This window comes from Eublepharis macularius, chromosome 17, assembly GCF_028583425.1.
Source record: "Eublepharis macularius isolate TG4126 chromosome 17, MPM_Emac_v1.0, whole genome shotgun sequence".
NCBI lineage: Eukaryota > Metazoa > Chordata > Lepidosauria > Squamata > Eublepharidae > Eublepharis > Eublepharis macularius.
In genome coordinates, this window is record NC_072806.1 from 45,895,609 (window position 1) to 45,914,253 (window position 18,645).

The 18,645-nt window shown below is 41.6% G+C and overlaps 1 protein-coding gene across 2 annotated transcripts in view; it reads left to right on the forward strand.

Annotated features, from left to right (window-relative positions):
* The window catches only part of CCSER2 (coiled-coil serine rich protein 2), a 356,652-nt gene that overhangs the window by 32,933 nt on the left and 305,074 nt on the right, over positions 1-18,645 (forward strand). The gene's annotated exons all lie outside the window — the stretch shown is intronic.

The window sequence follows — 18,645 nt, forward strand, 5'->3', positions numbered from 1 at the left end:
ATAAATGCCATTTTTCCTTAATCTTTCCTATTCTTAATTCCCATGACTTATCCTGATTAATTATGGCTATAATGTCTGATTGAATGTATTCAAATAAATAATCCTGCAAGTTTAGTTCCGTCCACTTAGTTTTGTCTTTCCAACCAAATGCTATTACTGCTTTACCGGCTAGCACCATTGCTTTAAATAAGTCCTGTCCTTCTTTTCTGATATCTTTATGACCTAAAGTACTACCTAACATCAATTCTAGGTCTATCTTTGGTCTTATTGCGAAGAACTTATAAAGTTGCTCTGTTACCTTCTCCCAAAAAGCTTTAACTTCTGCACACTCCCACCACATATGGGAGTACCATCCTTTCCCGTTTCTGCAGTGCCAACAGTTTGAGCTTAGTCTTGAGAACATATTAGCTAATATAGCCGGGGTTCTATATCACTTCGTGTAGAATTTCAATTCCAGCTCTCTGAATTTATGCACTTTTATCTCCTGTATACCTTTTATAATTCTGTCAACCCTTCTATCCGCTAGACTAATTTCTACGCTCCACTTCCCCTGAAGGAGGGTTCTTGTCCGATCTTTATCAGACATCATCCTTCTATATATCTTGCCTGCTAATCCTCTTTTTGTGTTTATTATCACCTTTAATAACTCCTCCATTGGTTCCCCCACCGTCAGAGTCCTATTTTCGATTATCTTTTTAAGTCTATTATGTAGACCTATTTGCTTCAACCAATATTGCCTTCCTATTTCATCATGTAATGTTTGTAATGGTTTAAGTGACTGCCCACATAGTATATCTTGCAATCTAGTGTACCCTTTCTGTTTAAGTAATCTCCACCATTTCTCATCTTCCTCCTCCTCATCCAATGCCTCTAATAATACTTGTTTAGATACTCCCTTTAACCATTTCGGTTGCCATTTCCTCCAAATCATTAATGCTGTTTTTCTCGGTCCCGGTTCTAACATACTGTATTTAAACTTTCCTCCTGTAAATACTCCAAATCTTCCAACCCCTTTATTTGCCTCATTCTCGATTCTAACCCATTTTTGTTCACTTCTCTCCCCTATTTCCATTAATGTTTTTATTTGAAATGCTTCATAATAATTTCCCAGTTCTGGGACACCCCATCCCATGTCAGATCTATGAGCATATATGAAATATCTAGAAACCCTACTTTTTTTTACTGCCAAAGACCCATTCTTTTATTCTCGCATTCCAACTGTTAATTTTTTGTCTATTGATTTCTAAAGGTATCGTTTGAAACAAATATAATAACTTTGGGGTCCAGAACATTTTCACTATATTAATCCTAGCTGTTATGTTTAATGTCTTCTTGCCCCACCTCCTCATTTCTTTCAATATTGTGTTCCACGTCCGACTATAATTCCTCTCTACCATCTTATTAACATTTTTAACTATATCTATCCCTAAATATCTGAATTTCTTGACCCCTAAACCTATTCCTGTCCATTTATGTATCACTTTCCTTTCTTCCATCCTCACATTAATATACATTATCTTTGATTTTGCCATATTAACTTTTAATCCTGAGTTTAACTCAAAGTCTTCTAATATGATTTTTGTCTCTTTGACTCCTTCTTTCAGATTAGATATAACTATGATCAGGTCATCTGCAAATAAATTTAATTTAATTTCTTCCTTGCCTATTTGACATCCCTCTATCCTCCCAGAGTTCCTAATGCGTTGAGCTAGTTGTTCTATAGCCATTATGAAGAGGAACGGGGAAAGCGGACATCCTTGCCTAACTCCTCTCTGAATTGAGAATTGTGAGGTATGTTCCCCATTGAGTCTAACTACCGCTGTGCCTTCTCTATATATTTCCTGGAATACTTGTATAATTGATTGACTAATTCCATATTTGGCCATAACTGTCCATAAAAATTGATATGACAGTGTATCAAAAGCTTTATAAACATCTAATTTTAATAAAGCCAGTTTCCTAAATTTACTATGACACAAGACATTGATTAAATTTCTTACCGGGTGTGCAATGTTTCTACCCTCCATAAAACCGTATTGATCCTCTTTTATCACTTTCCGAATAATATTCTTAAGTCTATTTGCCAATATTTTGGCAAAGAGTTTATAATCCTGATTCAGCAGGCTAATCGGTCTATATGAACCCACTTCTTGGGGGTCCCTCTTAGGTTTCAAAATCACCGTTATTTCTGCTTTCCTCCAGATATCCGGGGCCTTTCCTCCTTTTAGTATATTATTAAATACTTCTTGTAATTCAGGGATCAATACCTCTTTCATTTCCCTATAAAATTCAGCTGAAAAACCATCTAACCCTGGAGATCTACCTGTCTTTAAGCTACCTATCGCCTGCTCAATCTCTTGACACGTCACATCCTCCTCTAGCCTCCTTCGTTCAGTTTCCGTTAATACTGTCCCTATCTCTTCCTCAAATTCCTTCACCTCTTTTTCCTCATACAAACTTTTATAAAATTTCTCAAATGCTCCTTTTATCTCCTCTGGATTCTGTGTCACCTTTTTATTTATCTTAATACTCCTCACCTTTTGTCTCTCCTTTTCCCTTCTCAGGTAATTTGCTAATCTCTTGGCTGAATTAAGTGTATTTCTCTGGTATTCATTTTTTACCATAACCTGCTTTTTCCATAATGCCATGGAGTCAAGAACATCCAGTTTTTTCCGCAGTTCCCTAATTAATTTATGTCTATTGGGGCAAAATTTCTTTATTTGGTCCTCTTGCAACTTACTTAATTCCTGTAGTTTCCCTTCCCTATCGGCATGCCATTTTTTCCTTATCTCCTTTTCTTTCATAATACATTGCCCTCTAATTACCGCCTTAGCCACATCCCATAGTGTATTTGTCTCCACCGTTCCCCTATTCTCTTTGAAGTATAGCTTTATTTGATCCGTAATATATCGCTTGTCCTCCTCCCTAGCCATAATCATGTTGTTGTATCTCCATGGTCTTCTAACTTGTTTATGCATTAGTATTATTTCTACACTTACCAGGGCGTGGTCTGAAATCCATGTTGGATGGGTGGTTACTCTTTTTACCTCCCAGGTACTCATTCTATTTATAAGTACATAGTCTAAGCACGAGGTAGTTTTATGTCTACTTGAGAAATATGTGGGTTTGGGCACTAGGTTAAGAACTTTGTGTACTTCAGTCAGATCCCATTGTTTCCAATTAATTGTTATCTTTATTAAAATCCTTATTTAAATCTCCCGCCAAAATTACCTCTCCTTCAGAGAAGCTACGTGCTTTTTTTAATATCTTTAATAAAAAGGTTTTCTGTCCCGTATTTGGAGCATATATGTTTATCAATGTTGTTAATCTATTTTCAACCAGGCATTTAACCATTATGAACCTCCCTTCAGCATCTCTTATCACTTCTATTACTCTTATATCATTCCTCTTGTGGGCCAGAATTGCCACACCTCTTGATTTTGATGATCCACGCGCCTCTGCCAAGATCCCCCAATTAGGGTCTCTGAATAAAGGTCTTTTATCTTTCTTTGCTTTATGTGTTTCCTGGAGCCATGCTATATCTATATTCTGTTGTTTAAGAAATCTAAGAAGTTTATACCTTTTAAAATCCGAACCCAGACCATTGACGTTCAGTGTCAGCACCTGTAGCGTTTTATCCATTTTCAAACTCAGATTTACCTTCCCTTTGTTCCCCTGGCCCGATATTTAGTTTGATATTCCCCTTTATATACCCAGTGTCCCTTCCCTTCCCCCTCCCTCCCCCTCCCCTTCCCTTGTGTTGAGCCATGAGCTGGGGATGAGTACTCATTCCTTCTCTACACATCTGGGGTAAGCGCACCCTCCACTCCCCGAGTTATATTAATAACCATTTTAATACTATTTTAATTTCGTTTGTATACTTCCCTTAATATGTCTCAGTCTCGAGACAGTCTTGGCCTCTTGTCCTGACGGTTAGGTGGACCTTCCTCAGAGTCCAGTTGCTGTGGCCGAGGTTGATGCGTTTCATCCATCGGGATTGACTCAGTATTCCTCACACCTACTCCCAAAGTTTCTAATAGGTCCCGTGCCTCTTCAGGGTTCCTTGCACAAAGCCTCCTCCCCTCTTGGTAAATAACCAGGGATGCTGGGTACGCCCAGCTGAATTTAATGTTGCTTTGGTTAAGTTTCTGTGCAAAAGGTTTCATTTGAGTCCTTTGATAAAGCATTTCTTTGCAAAAATCTTCCTTCACATAAACCCTTCTGCCTTTAAATGTCAGCTCTTTATTTTTCTTCAGTGTTTTGAATATCCTCTGCTGTAACTTCTCCCTCACAAGCTTCATTATCACCGGGCGCGGTTCCCCCCCATTCTTCTTGTTTGGAGTCTGTGGGCACGTTCAATCTCTTCTTCTTCTGTTTCCAGCTCCTGTTGTGATAACCATTCCACCAGGGTCCGCTCTAAATCACATGCTTTAACTTCTTCAGAAATACCAAAGAAAATAATGTTCCCCCTCCTATTACGGTCCGATAAGTCTATGTATTGTTTTTTCAATGAATCAATCTCCACTTTGTTCTGTTGCGCAAGAGCCTTGGCTTCCGATGCAATTCCTGCCACCAATTTAACCTCTGAGCCCAAATTTCTCATTTCTGCTGTTAGCTCGGTTAAAGAAGTTTGTATTTTGGTCTGGGAGTCAAGCATTAGTGCTTGAAATTGTGCCAGTTGTTCTGATAAGCCTTTCACAGTAGCCGCCATGTTATCTCTGTCTCAGCTCGTCCTCCCTCCCTTTTAAAACTAAACAAGTTCTGTTATCCTCTCACCTATTCTTTCACCAAGCTTCTTCTTGTTGTGCCAGATGTCTCGTAAATCAGTTTCAGCAGTTTCAATCAGCAGTTTACATTCTTTTAAAGCTGTTAACTTGGATGTCCTCGGGAGAGTGGAGACAAGGCGTCCAAACGCTAGCGCGTGCGCATTGCCCTCTCCGCCTCAGCTTTGTCTTGAAGCTCCTCTGAGGGCAGCACTGTAGGCAGCAGAGCAGACTGCGGAGAGTAGAGAACTTGAGTTTCTCAAAATTATCCCTTCCTTTCACTTCCATTTCACAAGAGGGATCCATTTTATACTCAGTTACTTAGATATGCTTCTTTGCCATTGCCCTGTGGTTGGTGTTTCTGCTGCTGAGCGGCTATGTACCTACTTGGTTATGTGGTGTTCCCTGACTGGCCCTGGGTTCTGTACGGCTTCTGTGAATGAAGCTAGTTATATTGGATTAAGTTACAGCAGTGTCCCTTGCTTCCATTTGGCTTTGATGGAATTCACTCGTTTGATGTGATTCTCTGGTTTGATATTGGTCCCCTTCACTTTGGCTCGAGTTTGTGGGATTCCATTCCCTTGGTTCAGTTTGTTTCTGTTGAACTTTCTTTGGGTTGAGCTTGCATTTGGTAGTGTGCCTTTGGCCAGTGGCAGCCTTGCTCCTGTGTGTTTCTGCTTGAGAGTCAGCTTGGAAACTTTCCCACCATAGGAAACCATGGAGAGTGGCTGAAGGCAGCTTGTTCCGAGGATGATAGAAGTGCATCCCATGGTCCAATCTTCCTGAAACTTGGGCAGGGGGGAGGTCTTTAGTGAACAGTCAGGAGTAAACTCTCTGCAAATTTGGAGGAATTTGCTTGGGAAGTACCTTCCCAATACCCTGAATACTTTTCCTCATAGGAAATAATGATCCAATTAATCCAGGATTCTTTAATCTTACTAAATCAGATTAGAGAATTTTACCTGGATTTCAGGGATCCTGGATTTTTTGGGATCCCTAAAACCCAAATCTGGATAACCCAGGTTTTTTTTTTAAAATGAACACCCCTGCTTGGCAGTCACTTTGTCTCTCAGGCAAATCTATCTCACAGTGTGGATATGATGATAAAATGGAGCAGGGGAGATCATATATGCTATCCTGAGTTCCCTGGGGGAAAGATGTGTAAAATGTAAGGTAGATAAATGATAGGTAGGATGAGTTCCAACTTTTATAAACATAGAACCTGATCCAACCAAAGTTGTTTTACATATGATTGGTGGAAGTGTGCAGCTCACAGTTAATTCTTCTATTGAAATCAGTGGGACCTGAAGTGCTACATTTTGGCTGTACTCTGCTGATAATGTTTAGTTGTAGTGTAACCTGTGGAATTTTATCCTATATTGAAATTAGTCTGTAAAGGAGCTGTTTGATCTATTCCTTAAAGAATTGTAATCACACTAATGTGGCCATCTACAGCATAGTGTTTATAAATCTTCTCTGCCTACTTGCTGTCTATTACTCTCTGTGAATGACCATGCAGGGGTCTGTTTTTGTCAGCTAATCCTCAGCTGAGGGACTGAGGAGCAAAGTCTCCAGCCTTTTACAATGTTAATCAAGGTGTCAGCCCTGCAAGGTAGGATGTCTGCAGATTAAGGTCCACAAAAACTTGGTAGCTGTAGCCAAATAGGCCAAAATACTGGATTTAGATTGAAGGCCCAAAACCGAAGTAATACCACAGAGTATCATTAAAAAAGTTTATTAAGAAGCATGCATTTGATTAAGGTAAACGTAAAGGTAGTCCCCTGTGCAAGTGCCAAGTCATTACTGACCCATGGGAGAACGTCGCATTACGACGTTTTCTTGGCAGACTTTTTACGGGGTGGTTTGCCATTGCCTTCCCCAGTCATCTACGCTTTACCCCCAGGAAACTGGGTACCCATTTTACCAACCTTGGAAGGATGGAAGGCTGAGTCAACCTTGAGCCAGCTACCTGAACCTGGCTTCCACCAGGATCGAACTCAGGTCACGAGCAGAGATTGAACTGTGGTACTGCAGCTTACCACTCTGTGTGCAAAACAGAAAAGAACATCATAAAATTCAGCCTTTCGTCCTCTGACACAGATGTAATCTTGTCAGACAAAGAAAAAAAGTTCAGGTAGAACTCCAAAGTCTGAAAGTGTCCTAGACTGACACACATCCTGGTAGGCAAGTCCACAGCATAGAATGGCATGTAGTTGCAGGTATTCCACCAGCACCCTCAAGAGTGCCCAACCAGAACAAAGCAATGTTCAAACTAGAAGACTTAGTTGTTGATTTTCCGGGCTGTATGGCCGTGATCTTGGCATTGTAGTTCCTGACGTTTTGCCAGCAGCTGTGACTGGCATCTTCAGAGGTGTAGCACTGAAAGACAGAGATCTCTTTTTCAATGTGTGGAGAAGATGTTAGCAAGTAATTTTTATCTACTCAGGGAGGTGGGTTTGGGCTGAATCACCCTGTAAGAGTTTCCCAGGGTGTGAAATTCTAATGGGGGGAAGCTTCACTGTATCCTGAGGAGGTTCTTTTGCATATGGATTGGTGCTTGATATGCTAATCTTATCTGCAGGGCTATTGTAAGATGTAGAGTATTTTGTTAGTCTGGTGTTTTTCAGGACTGGAAACCCATGCCCTATTCATTCTTAAAGTCTCTTCTTTCCTGTTGAAATTGTGCTTATGCTTATGAATTCCAATGGCTTCTCTGTGCAATTTGACAAAGTATTTGGATGTGTTGTCTAGTATTTTAGCATCGTGGAATAAGATACTGTGTCCTGTTTGAGTTAGGCTATGTTCAGCCACTGCTGATTTTTCAGGTTGGCCAAGTCTGCAGTGTCTTTCATGTTCTTTTATTCTTGTCTGGATGCTACGCTTTGTGGTCCCGACGTAAACTTGTCCACAGCTGCAGGGTATGCAGTATACTCCTGCAGAGGTGAGAGGGTCTACCGTCTGTTGCTGATTGTAGCATCTGTTGTATTTTTCTGGTGGGTGAATACTGTTTGTAGGTTGTGCTTTTTCATAAGCTTTCCCAACTGATCAGTGATTCCTTTGATATTTGGCAAAAACACTTTTGCTGTGGGAGACTGTTTTTCCTTAGATGATTTCTGTCGAGGGTGGTGATTTTGGACTTGCACAAAAACTCCAATCCTTGCAAGATGAATATGTGAACCGCACTTTCTCAGCGAGGAAATTAATCATCTAAAACACGCACTTCAAGAAAATGGCTACTCCATTTTCTGTGAATGAGAGTCAGAGAAAGAGAGGCTAGCTGTGTGCTGCCTGAGGAGTTTTAAGCATTTCTGTGAGACAAATATTGAGTTAGAGAAAGAGGCTAACTGTGTGTGAAGCCTTGGATGAGATCTGTGTGAATGAGAGTAAATGAAGTAACTTTAAGAACCGAGAACCACTTTTATGAAACCAATACGCTTCTTAACTAAACAAAAGTTTGTTTTGTTTTGTTATATCCCAGCGTAGCTGTCATTGCTATATTCCATTCCTATCCTCAGGGCAACATAGAACCACGAAGGAGCTTGACGCTTTGGGAATGTTACCAAAGGGAAAATGTAAATAAAATATCTTGGAATAAAATATTCCTGGTGGCAGCAGACTACCCAGAGGGTTAAGGGATAGATTAAAAGAAAAATCTACACTAAAGAAAGTAAAGGTTGTAACAGATGGGTATAAATTAAAATAAATAAATAAAATAATTTGTGGTTGTTGTGGGTTTTCCGGGCTGTATTGCCGTGGTCTTGGCATTGTAGTTCCTGACGTTTCGCCAGCAGCTGTGGCTGGCATCTTCAGAGGTGTAGCACCAAAAGACAGAGATCTCTCAGTGTCACAGTGTGGAAAAGATGTAGGTCATTTGTATCTACTCAGGAGGGGTGGGGTTGAGCTGAGTCATTCTGTAAGAGTTTCCCAGGGTGTGGAATGCTAATGGCGGGAGGCTTCACTGTATCCTGAGGAGGTTCTTTTGCATATGGATTGGTGCTTGATGTGCTAATCTTCTCTGCAGGGCTATTGTCGGGGATAGAATGTTTTGTTAGCCTGGTGTTTTTCAGAACTGGAAACCATGCTCTGTTCATTCTTAAGGTTTCTTCTTTCCTGTTGAAGTTTTGCTTATGCTTGTGAATTTCAATGGCTTCCCTGTGCAGTCTGACAAAGTAGTTGGAAGTGTTGTCCAGTATTTTGGTGTCCTGGAATAAGATACTGTGCCCTGTTTGCGTTAGGCTATGTTCAGCCACTGCTGATTTTTCAGGTTGTCCAAGTCTGCAGTGTCTTTCATGTTCTTTTATTCTTGTCTGGATGCTACGCTTTGTGGTCCCGATGTAAACTTGTCCACAGCTGCAGGGTATACGGTATACTCCTGCAGAGGTGAGGGGGTCTCTACTGTCTTTTGCTGATCGTAGCATCTGTTGTATTTTCCGGGTGGGTCTGAATACTGCTTGAAGGTTATGCTTTTTCATAAGCTTTTCCATCTGATCAGTAATTCCTTTGATATATGGCAAAAACACTTTTCCTGTAGGAGACTGTTTTTCCTTGGTTGTTTGATTCATCCTGGGTTTGATTGCTCTTCGGATTTCATTTCTGGAGTAGCCATTTGCCTGAAGTGCGTGGTTTAGATGATTAATTTCCTCATTGAGAAAGTGCGGCTCACATATCCGTCTTGCACGATCCACTAATGTTTTCATTATGCCTCTTTTCTGTCGGGGGTGGTGATTGGAGTTTTTGTGTAAGTACCGATCAGTGTGAGTTGGTTTCCTGTAGACCTTGTGACCTAACAAAGTTTGCTTTGCGGATGACCAAGGTATCCAGGAATGGGAGTTTTCCCTCGATTTCTTTCTCCATTGTGAATTATATGTTCAGGTGGATGTTGTTGAGATGATTCAAAAACCCCATCAATTCTTCCTCCCCATGGCTCCAAATGATAAATGTATCATCCACAAACCGGAACCATACACTAGGTTTGTGGGGTGCTGATTCTAGAGCTGTTTTTTCAAAATGTTCCATGTAGAAGTTTGCTATAACTGGGCTAGTGGGCTCCCCATGGCCACCCCATCCATCCGTTCATAGAATTCGTTGTCCCATTGGAAGTAACTGGTTGTCAGACAATGGTGGAATAAGGCTGTTACATCCTCTGGGAAAATCTGATTAATAAGTGCAATAGTGTCTTTTACTGGAACCTTGGTAAACAGGGATACAACATCAAAACTGACAAGTATGTCTTGTGGATTGAGTTTCAGAGAACTGATTTTGTTGATGAAATCTGCTGAATCTTTGATGTAAGACGAGGTTTTCCCGATGTGGTCCTGCAGGAGATCTGCCAGATGTCTAGCTAATTCATATGTTGGTGAGCCAATGGCACTCACAATGGGTCGGAGTGGGACTGAATCCTTATGTATTTTGGGGAGTCCATATAGTCTAGGTGGCTGTGCTTCAGTCTTGCATAGTTTTCTGTGCGTGTCGGGATGTAGTGAGGAATTCTTGATCAGCGCATTTGTTAGCCTTGTGATTTTGCAAGTGGGATCTCGTTTTAGTTTTTTGTAGGTGGAGGGGTCCAGGAGTTCCTTAATCTTCTTTTTGTATTCCTCTGTTTTCATGATCATCCTCTAATAATTAATCCTCTAAAAATAATTTGTTTTCTGGACATCATTTCTGTAATAATTAAAAACTGCCAGCTGTCAAGTTCCTGCTGTTGGGAAAGAGCTATAGTAATCCCCCTCCCCATGTATTGTGCTGTGGTGAGACAGATGTGTATGTACGTCATAACTAGCTAGAAACTACACTACATATGTTGACTGCAGACTTATTTCATAGAATCACAGTTGGAAGGGGCCATATAGATCATCTAGTCCAACCCCCTGCCCAGTGCAGGATCAGCCTAAAGCATCTCTGACAAATACTCATCCAGCCTCTTCTTGAAAACTGCCAGTGAGGGGGAGCTCACCACCTCCCTAGGCAGCTGATTCCACTTTTGAACTACTCTGACGGTGAAAAAGTTTTTCCTAATATCCAGGTGGTACCTTTGTGCATGTAATTTAAGCCCATTGTTTCTGGTCTTACCCTCTGCTGCCAACTGGAACAGCTCTTTGCCCTCCTCCAAATGACAGCCTTTCAAATATTTAAAGAGAGTAGTCATGTCCCCCCTCAACCTCCTCTTCTCCAAACTAAACATTCCCAAGGCCCTCAGCCTTTCCTCGTAGGGCTCAGTCTCCAGACCCCTGATCATTCTTGTCGCTCTCCTCTGCACCCTCTCGATTTTGTCCACATCCTTTTTGAAGTGAGGCTTCCAGAACTGCAGACAATACTCCAGGTGTGGCCTGACCAAGACAGTATAGAGAGGGGCCATGACCTGCGATTTCGATGCTATGGCCCCTTTGATACAACCCAGGATTGAATTAGCTTTTTTGCCACCGCATCACACTGACTGCTCATATTCAGTTTACAGTCCACTCTTACCCCAAGATCCCTTTCACATATACTACTGCCCAGAAGTGTATCCCCCATCCAGTATTTGTGCTTCCCATTTTTGTGGCCCAGATGTAATACTGTGCACTTGTCTTTGTTGAATTGCATCCTATTCACAGCTGCCCACTTCTCCAGAGTATTCAGGTCTTGTTGAATTTTAATTCTATCTTCTTGGGTGTTTGCTACCGCTCCAAATTTGGTATCATCAGCAAATTTAACGAGCAGCCCTTCCACTTCTTCATCCAGATCATTGATAAAAATATTGAAAAGTACCGGGCCCAAAACTGAGCCCTGTGGCACCCCACTGGACACCTCCCTCCAATCTGATGAAATGCCGTTGACCACCACTCTTTGAGTGTGGTCCTCCAACCAGTTCCCTATCCACTGAACTGTCCTATAGTCTACTCCACAGTCTTCCAGTTTGCCCATCAGAATGTCATGGGGGACCTTATCAAAAGCTTTACTGAAATCCAGATAAATCACGTCAACAGAGTTCCCCCGATCCAGTAAGCTTGTTACCCAATCAAAGAAGGAAACCAGTTTGGTCTGGCAAGATCTATTAGGGACAAAACCATGCTGAGTTCCCCAGATCACTGAGCGGTCCTTCAGATGCTTACAGATTGATCCCTTTAAAATCTGTTCTAATATCTTCCTAGCAACAGAAGTCAGACTGACTGGCCTGTAGTTTCCCAGGTCATCCTTCTTCCCTTTCTTAAAGATTGGGTTAACGTTCGCTCTTCTCCAATCTTGTGGTACATCCCCAGTCCTCCAGGAGGCCTTGAAGATGATGGACAGGGGTTCTGCTAGTTCTCTAGAAAGTTCTTTCAGCACTCTTGGGTGCACCCCATCCGGCCCAGGGGATTTGTATTCATCCAGTGCAACCAGATGCCTCTCCACAACCTCTCTGTTAATGTCAATTAGACATTCAGGTGTCCTGCCACATTTTCTACTATCATTAGAAGTCATTAAGTCTGTCTGCTTTTTCTCTGTCCTGCATCAGAGTTTCTCCAACTACTCCCAACAGCGGTCCAATTGCCTCTTTTACCTTGTGTTTGCTTCTCACATATCTATAGAAGTTTTTCTTATTGTAGCGAGCCCTCCTGGCCAGACCCAGCTCGTACTGAGCTTTGGCCTCTCTGATGGCTGATCTGCAGGACCTAGTAACCCTCATATACTCCTCTGTAGAGGTCTGTCCTTCTCTCCATTTCCTGAACATTTCCTTTTTCTCCCTTAGCTTGTTCTGGAGCTCTCTGTACATCCACATCTGTTTCTTGGAGCCCTTACCATGTTTCCGTCTTGCTGGGATAGTGAAGGCTTGAGCTTGCAAAAGCTCGTGTTTGAGAAAGGCCCACCCTTCACTCGCTCTTTTCCCTTCCAGCACACTCCCCCACGGAATGACTCTCATCAAGCCTCTGAGTTCATCAAAGTTGGCCCTACAAAAATCTAACCGGAGTCTGGCTATGAACTTCCTTGGCCCCCACAGCAACTGGAATGCAAGGAGGACACGGTCACTTCCCCCTAAGGTCCCCACCACCTTCATCTCATCTACCAATTCTTCCCTGTTGGTTAATATCAAGTCTAGTATGGCTGAGCCCCTTGTAGCTTCCTCCACCTTTTGAAAAAGGAAGTTGTTGGCCAGGCAGTTCATGAAATTACGTGATTCATGATGCTTTGCTGAGCCTGTCTCCCAGCGCACATCGGGGAAGTTGAAGTCACCCATAATTACAAGGTTCTGATGTCTGGATACTCTGCCAACTTGTTCAAAGAGGGCAGCATCCATTTCTTCTCGCTGGTCAGGTGGTCTGTAGCAGACTCCAACAATAATACCCTTTGTCCCTCCTCCCCTTATTTCTACCCATATGCTTTCCACTGGGCTGTCCACCCCATTCTCCATAACTTCTTGACAATCAAGCCCTCTCCTCACATACAATGCCACTCCACCTCCTCTTCTACCCTTCCGGTTTTTCTTGAACAACTCGTTCCCATCAACTACCACATGCCAGTCATGGGAATCATCCCACCAAGTCTCAGAAATTCCTACTATATCGTAGCCCTCTTTTTGTAATAGAAGCTCAAGCTCTTCTTTCTTATTGCCCATACTTTGGGCATTGGTACATATACACTTGTAGCCTTGTACCTTTGTTTGACCTTTCCTACCCAGGTGGGTCCCCACTGTTTTCACTTTGTCATTAAAATTGCCTTGTTAATCGTCCCCTTCCCCTTGCGGCATCAGTTTAAAGCTATCCTGATGAAGTTCTCCATGTTCATTCCAAATGCTTTCTTCCTTGCCTTTGAGAGGTGAAGCTCATCATGTGCTAGAAGGCCTTCTCTAATAAAACCTATCCCATGGTCCCAGAACCCAAAGCACTCCTGCCGGCACCACCATCTCAGCCAACGATTCACCTCAAGTATGGTCCGCTCCCTGTGCGTTCCTCTTCCTATGACTGGAAGTATAGAAGAGAATACCACCTGAGCCCCCAATGTCTTCAACTGTCTTCCAAGAGCTTCATAATCCTCTTTAATTCTTGCAACAGTATTCGCAGCCATGTCATTCGTTCCCGCATGAATCAGCACAAATGGGTACTTATCAGCAGGCTTGATGAGTTCTAGCAGTCAGTCGGTAATATCCTGAATTCTGGCCCCCGGCAAGCAACACATCTCTTGGAATAGGGGATCTGGCCCAGAGACATTGTGTCCTTCAAGAAAACTTAATGCCACTTTCATAACAGTTTACAAAGTGTGTTATTATTATCCTCATCCTGTAAGGTGGGTAGGACTGAGAGAGCTGTGGAAGAGCTGTGGTTCACCAAGGTCACCTAGCTGGCTTCAAGTGAAGAGTGGGGAATCAAACCTGGCTCTTGAGATTAGAGTTCTGCCGCTCTTACACTACACCAAACTGGCTCTCTTAAGGTGTTAAAGTATATATTCCTGGCTTTATGTAGAAATGTTTCTCTTTTCCTTTATATCCAATTACTTCCTATAAAAGCTGATGATTAGAGCTGATGAGGGTTTGTAGGATTTTGGATGACTAGTTTTAAAATTGCTTGTTATTCTTGGTGGAATAAACAGTAATGATTTGTAGTAGATCATGAGATAACTGATTGACAGCCTCAGTGGTCTGCATTTTGTACCTGTTTCACCAATGTTTCTTCTCCAGGCTATATAAATGATGCTGTGCTAGATTGGGAACAATAGGTATCTAAAGCAGGATATAGCAATCAAGCAAGCCTTTATTGGCGTATATGAAATATAAAATTGGCATATATAAATATATAACATATAAAATACACAAACTCCATACAAAATGAGATTAAAATTATAGATAGGGACAGGGCAACCGTGCAGCAAAAGCAGTACAGAATATTACTTGTCAGGGTGTATAACCATGGCACTGCAGAGAAAATTTTTGCTACTGTTTCATTTATTTTCTCAGCTGGTTTGTCAAGCAGAAACTGAACCTTAAAATCATCAGAAAACTCTGAAAGTTGGGCTAATATAGGATGTAGAAGATCCCAGCATGGTGCCAGATAAAAAGAGCACTGGAGAAGAACATGGGAAACAGTTTTAACACAGTCCATCAAAAAAGGACAACACCTGCTATAATAAGGGATCCCATGAAATCTGCCAGATAAAATGGCTGAAGGAAGAACATTAAATCTGGCCAGAGAAAAGGCTCTATGAAAATTGGGAGCCAGGAGTTGGTAAAGGTATACTACTGGGAGACTTACATCAGGGACAATCCCCAAGTTTAGGGGAGAACAAGTTCTATTAGCAGAACTATAGAGTTTGTAACTCTAATCCCAAAAGACTGGATTTTATTTTTGAGAAGGCCTCAGACTCAGATAGCAGGGATAAAGATTCTATAGATAAATTCAAGGAACTTATTTTAGCTTCAATACAGGCTGACCAACTAGAGTTGGCAAATTCAGATAATAAATGACACGTATAACTAGGGGGATCAGAATTAAAATGGAATCTGAACCAATATTTGATAGCGTGAAGCCATGCCTTGGTGGCCAAGAGATTCTGACCGCACTCTAAGCATAAGGCAGCATATGGAACACACATAGGAACCCCCACGATCTTACGCAGAAAATTAGAGTGAACACGTTCAACTGAATTGTCAATAGCATCAATCCAGAGCAGGATATGTTCTCCATAATGTATCCAAAGCTACAAGCAGACATGTATGTGTTTACCTGTGAACTAAATTTAATGTATATGCTCTTCTCATGTGTAATCTGTTTCAACTGTCTCAGATGTGTTGAAACATCCCCAGACATTATAAGGGAACCTCAGTCATGCTACTCTTTTGCAGAGATAGCAATTAATTCCATGGTTGCATATAAAGAAGGTATAATGTGTGAATTGGCAATACATCAGTTCATATGTTCAGACTAACAACAGCAGCCTTTGTGTGGAAAAAAATACAATGGGCTCTAGAAAACTGATTTGGTGGGCTCCCTCCCAGCAGCAAATGGGCACTTAGCAGTGGCCTGGAGGCCAGAGTGGGAGGGCGCTGAGGAGAAGTGCGGGCAGGAGTGCTTAGGGTGTCGATTTGGTGGGTCCCCTCCCAGCAGCAAGCAGGCACTTCACAGCGCCCTCAAGGTCAGAGTCATTGGCAGTGCGCTTGTACAAGGATAAAAAGTGAGTCGTTGCCAATATGGCTTGCCTTTTACATAGTAGGATAGTTTTGATCTCTTTTTAGAATCTGAAATTCTAATTTGACAAGAATATTGGCAAAAAGGTTCGCCAGTTCACTCGTCAGATTTCCCTTTCTGTATGCAGGAATAACTCCTTAAAAGGGGAACAGCTGATCCTGCTGTCAGTTCTAGGATTGGCAGTCCATGACAGATAGATCCCCACTCCCCTCTCAGCAAGTACTCCAGGGTCTTGGTTGAAAAGGTTTTATTACAGATATAAAGAGTAGGATTCCCCCTCCCCTGGGGCAGTTAGCAAAAAGGCGCGAAAGTCCCTATTCTCATGAGAAACACAATTGTCTGGCCAGAGAAAGCCAGCAGATCCCCCTGTCTCTTGTGGAGAGTTACATTTTAGTACAAGGTCAGTAGCAAGCTGCAGAGATAACAGTCTCAACATTACTACTTTTGTTTTTAGGCAATTCTAAGATGGAATGAATATATAATGGTCACAATATATGAGCATAATAAGGGAGCATAGAATTACACAGTATGATCAAACCAATACAGGGAACAGAGAACATATGAATGGTATGGATGAATGGGATGCAGACATGACACCTGCTTAGGGAGTTGGCTTTCACTTTGAGGAAGTGTTGGTATTTTTTAAACTAGTAGTGTTAATTGTTCTGAAGTATTGAATGATTAAGTTGTAGCTGTTGCTATAGACTTCTGGAAAATGCTGCATATTTTCTAGAGATAGAAGTTGTTTGTAATCAATGAGAACTCTGAACAGGGAGGACCACTTCAGGAGAACGCTGGTATTGAAGTCAGTTTTAATATGATGTGTGGCATGCTCAATGTAACTTTTGAAATGGATGCTTAACATAAACCAAGGAGTCCAAATATAGTCATGCGAGGTGCATCCAATAGAAGACACAGAGCGTTCATTTCTGTGAACTGTGTTTTTCTGTATGTATTAAAACAACTGATAGATATGCCCATGAGTGTCAAATATTAACAACTGGCACAAGTGATCATGAATGTGTTTATTAAAATCTTGATCCAACTGCATAGTTGGATCATAGTTGGTGAGCCAGTTTGGTGTAGTGGTAAAGAATGTGGGACTCTAATCTGGAGAGCCGGGTTTGATTCCCCACTCCTCCACTTGAAGCCAGCTGGGTGACCTTGGGCTAGTCACAGTTCTCTGGAGCTCTCTCAGCCCCACCCACCTCACAGGGTGTTTTGTTGTGGGGATAATAATGACATACTTTGTAAACCATTCTGAGTGGGCATTAAGTTGTCCTGAAGGGCGGTATATAAATCAAATGTTACTAGTATTATTCTTATATTGTCTTTTACCTAAATCATATAATTTCAAAATGGTTGCGCTTGTTCTCTTGGTCTCTTCTTGAAGTGTTTGCCAATGTGTTAAGCACAGAAGTTGCTTAGGTTGCTGTTTCAAGAAACAGCCAGATATATTGGTTGTTGAGGATTTTCCTGGCAATATAGCCGTGATCTTGGCATTGTAGTTCCTGACGTTTCGCCAGCAGCTGTGACTGGCATCTTCAGAGGTGTAGCACCAAAAGACAGAGATCTCTCAGTGTTACAGTGTGGAGAAGATGTTGGCGGGTAATTTATATCTACTCAGGAAGGTGGGTTTGGGCTGAGTCACCCTGTAAGAGTTTCCCAGGGTGTGGAATGCTAATGGAGGGAGGCTTCACTGTATCCTGAGGAGGTTCTTTTGCATATGGATTGGTGCTTGATATGCTAATCTTCTCTGCAAGGCTATTGTAGGGTGTAGAGTATTTTGTTAGCCTGGTTTTTTTCAGGACTGGAAACCATGCTCTATTCATTCTTAAAGGCTCTTCTTTCCTGTTGAAATTGTGCTTATGCTTATGAATTTCAATGGCTTCCCTGTGCAATCTGACGAAGTAGTTGAACGTGTTGTCTAGGTCACTAGAATACTGGACAACTTTTCCAACTACTTTGTCAGAATGCTCAGGGAAGCCATTGAAATTCATAAGCATAAGCACAATTTCAACAACTTCTCCACACTTTGACACTGAGAGATCTCTGTCTTGGTGCTACACCTCTGAAGATGCCAGTCACAGCTGCTGGCGAAACATCAGGAACTACAGTGCCAAGACCACGGCTATACAGCCCGGAAAATCCGCAACAACCAACATTCTCTGGCCATGAAAGCCTTCAATAATATAGCCAGATATATTGTAGAGGTATCTTTAATTTTATAGATCCAGAGGAGTTAGCCGTGTTAGTCTGTAGTAGTGTAACGAGTCAGTTCCCGTGTCTAAAACCAAGTTTCAACTTGCCAAGAGAAAGATGGATCTCTCTCCGGGGAAGCAGAAAGCAGTTAGTCTTTAGACCTGTCAAACAGATAAGTTCTTTGAACCAGCTGTTTATCAGTACATTTATTTATATAGGGTTCAATATTGCTTTGCAACTCCTTATCAAACACACAGACACTAATCTAGAGTTTATTTCACTTTATTGAAAATACACCCTAGTTTTTTAATGAAGCAAGCAATCAAAATATAAATGGCTATTAATATGAATCCTATAACAACAGAACATAGAAAGGCAATAAGAAATAAGTTCACTAACATTTCTCAATAAATCCTAAGTTTACATTGCTCAAAGTTTCTATGAAATACATAGGTAGAAATAGTTTCTCACCTAGATTTTCCCAAGAGATTTCTTCCATCAGTACCCTGCTTATTCTTTCTGTGTTTGCAATGATATACCTAATC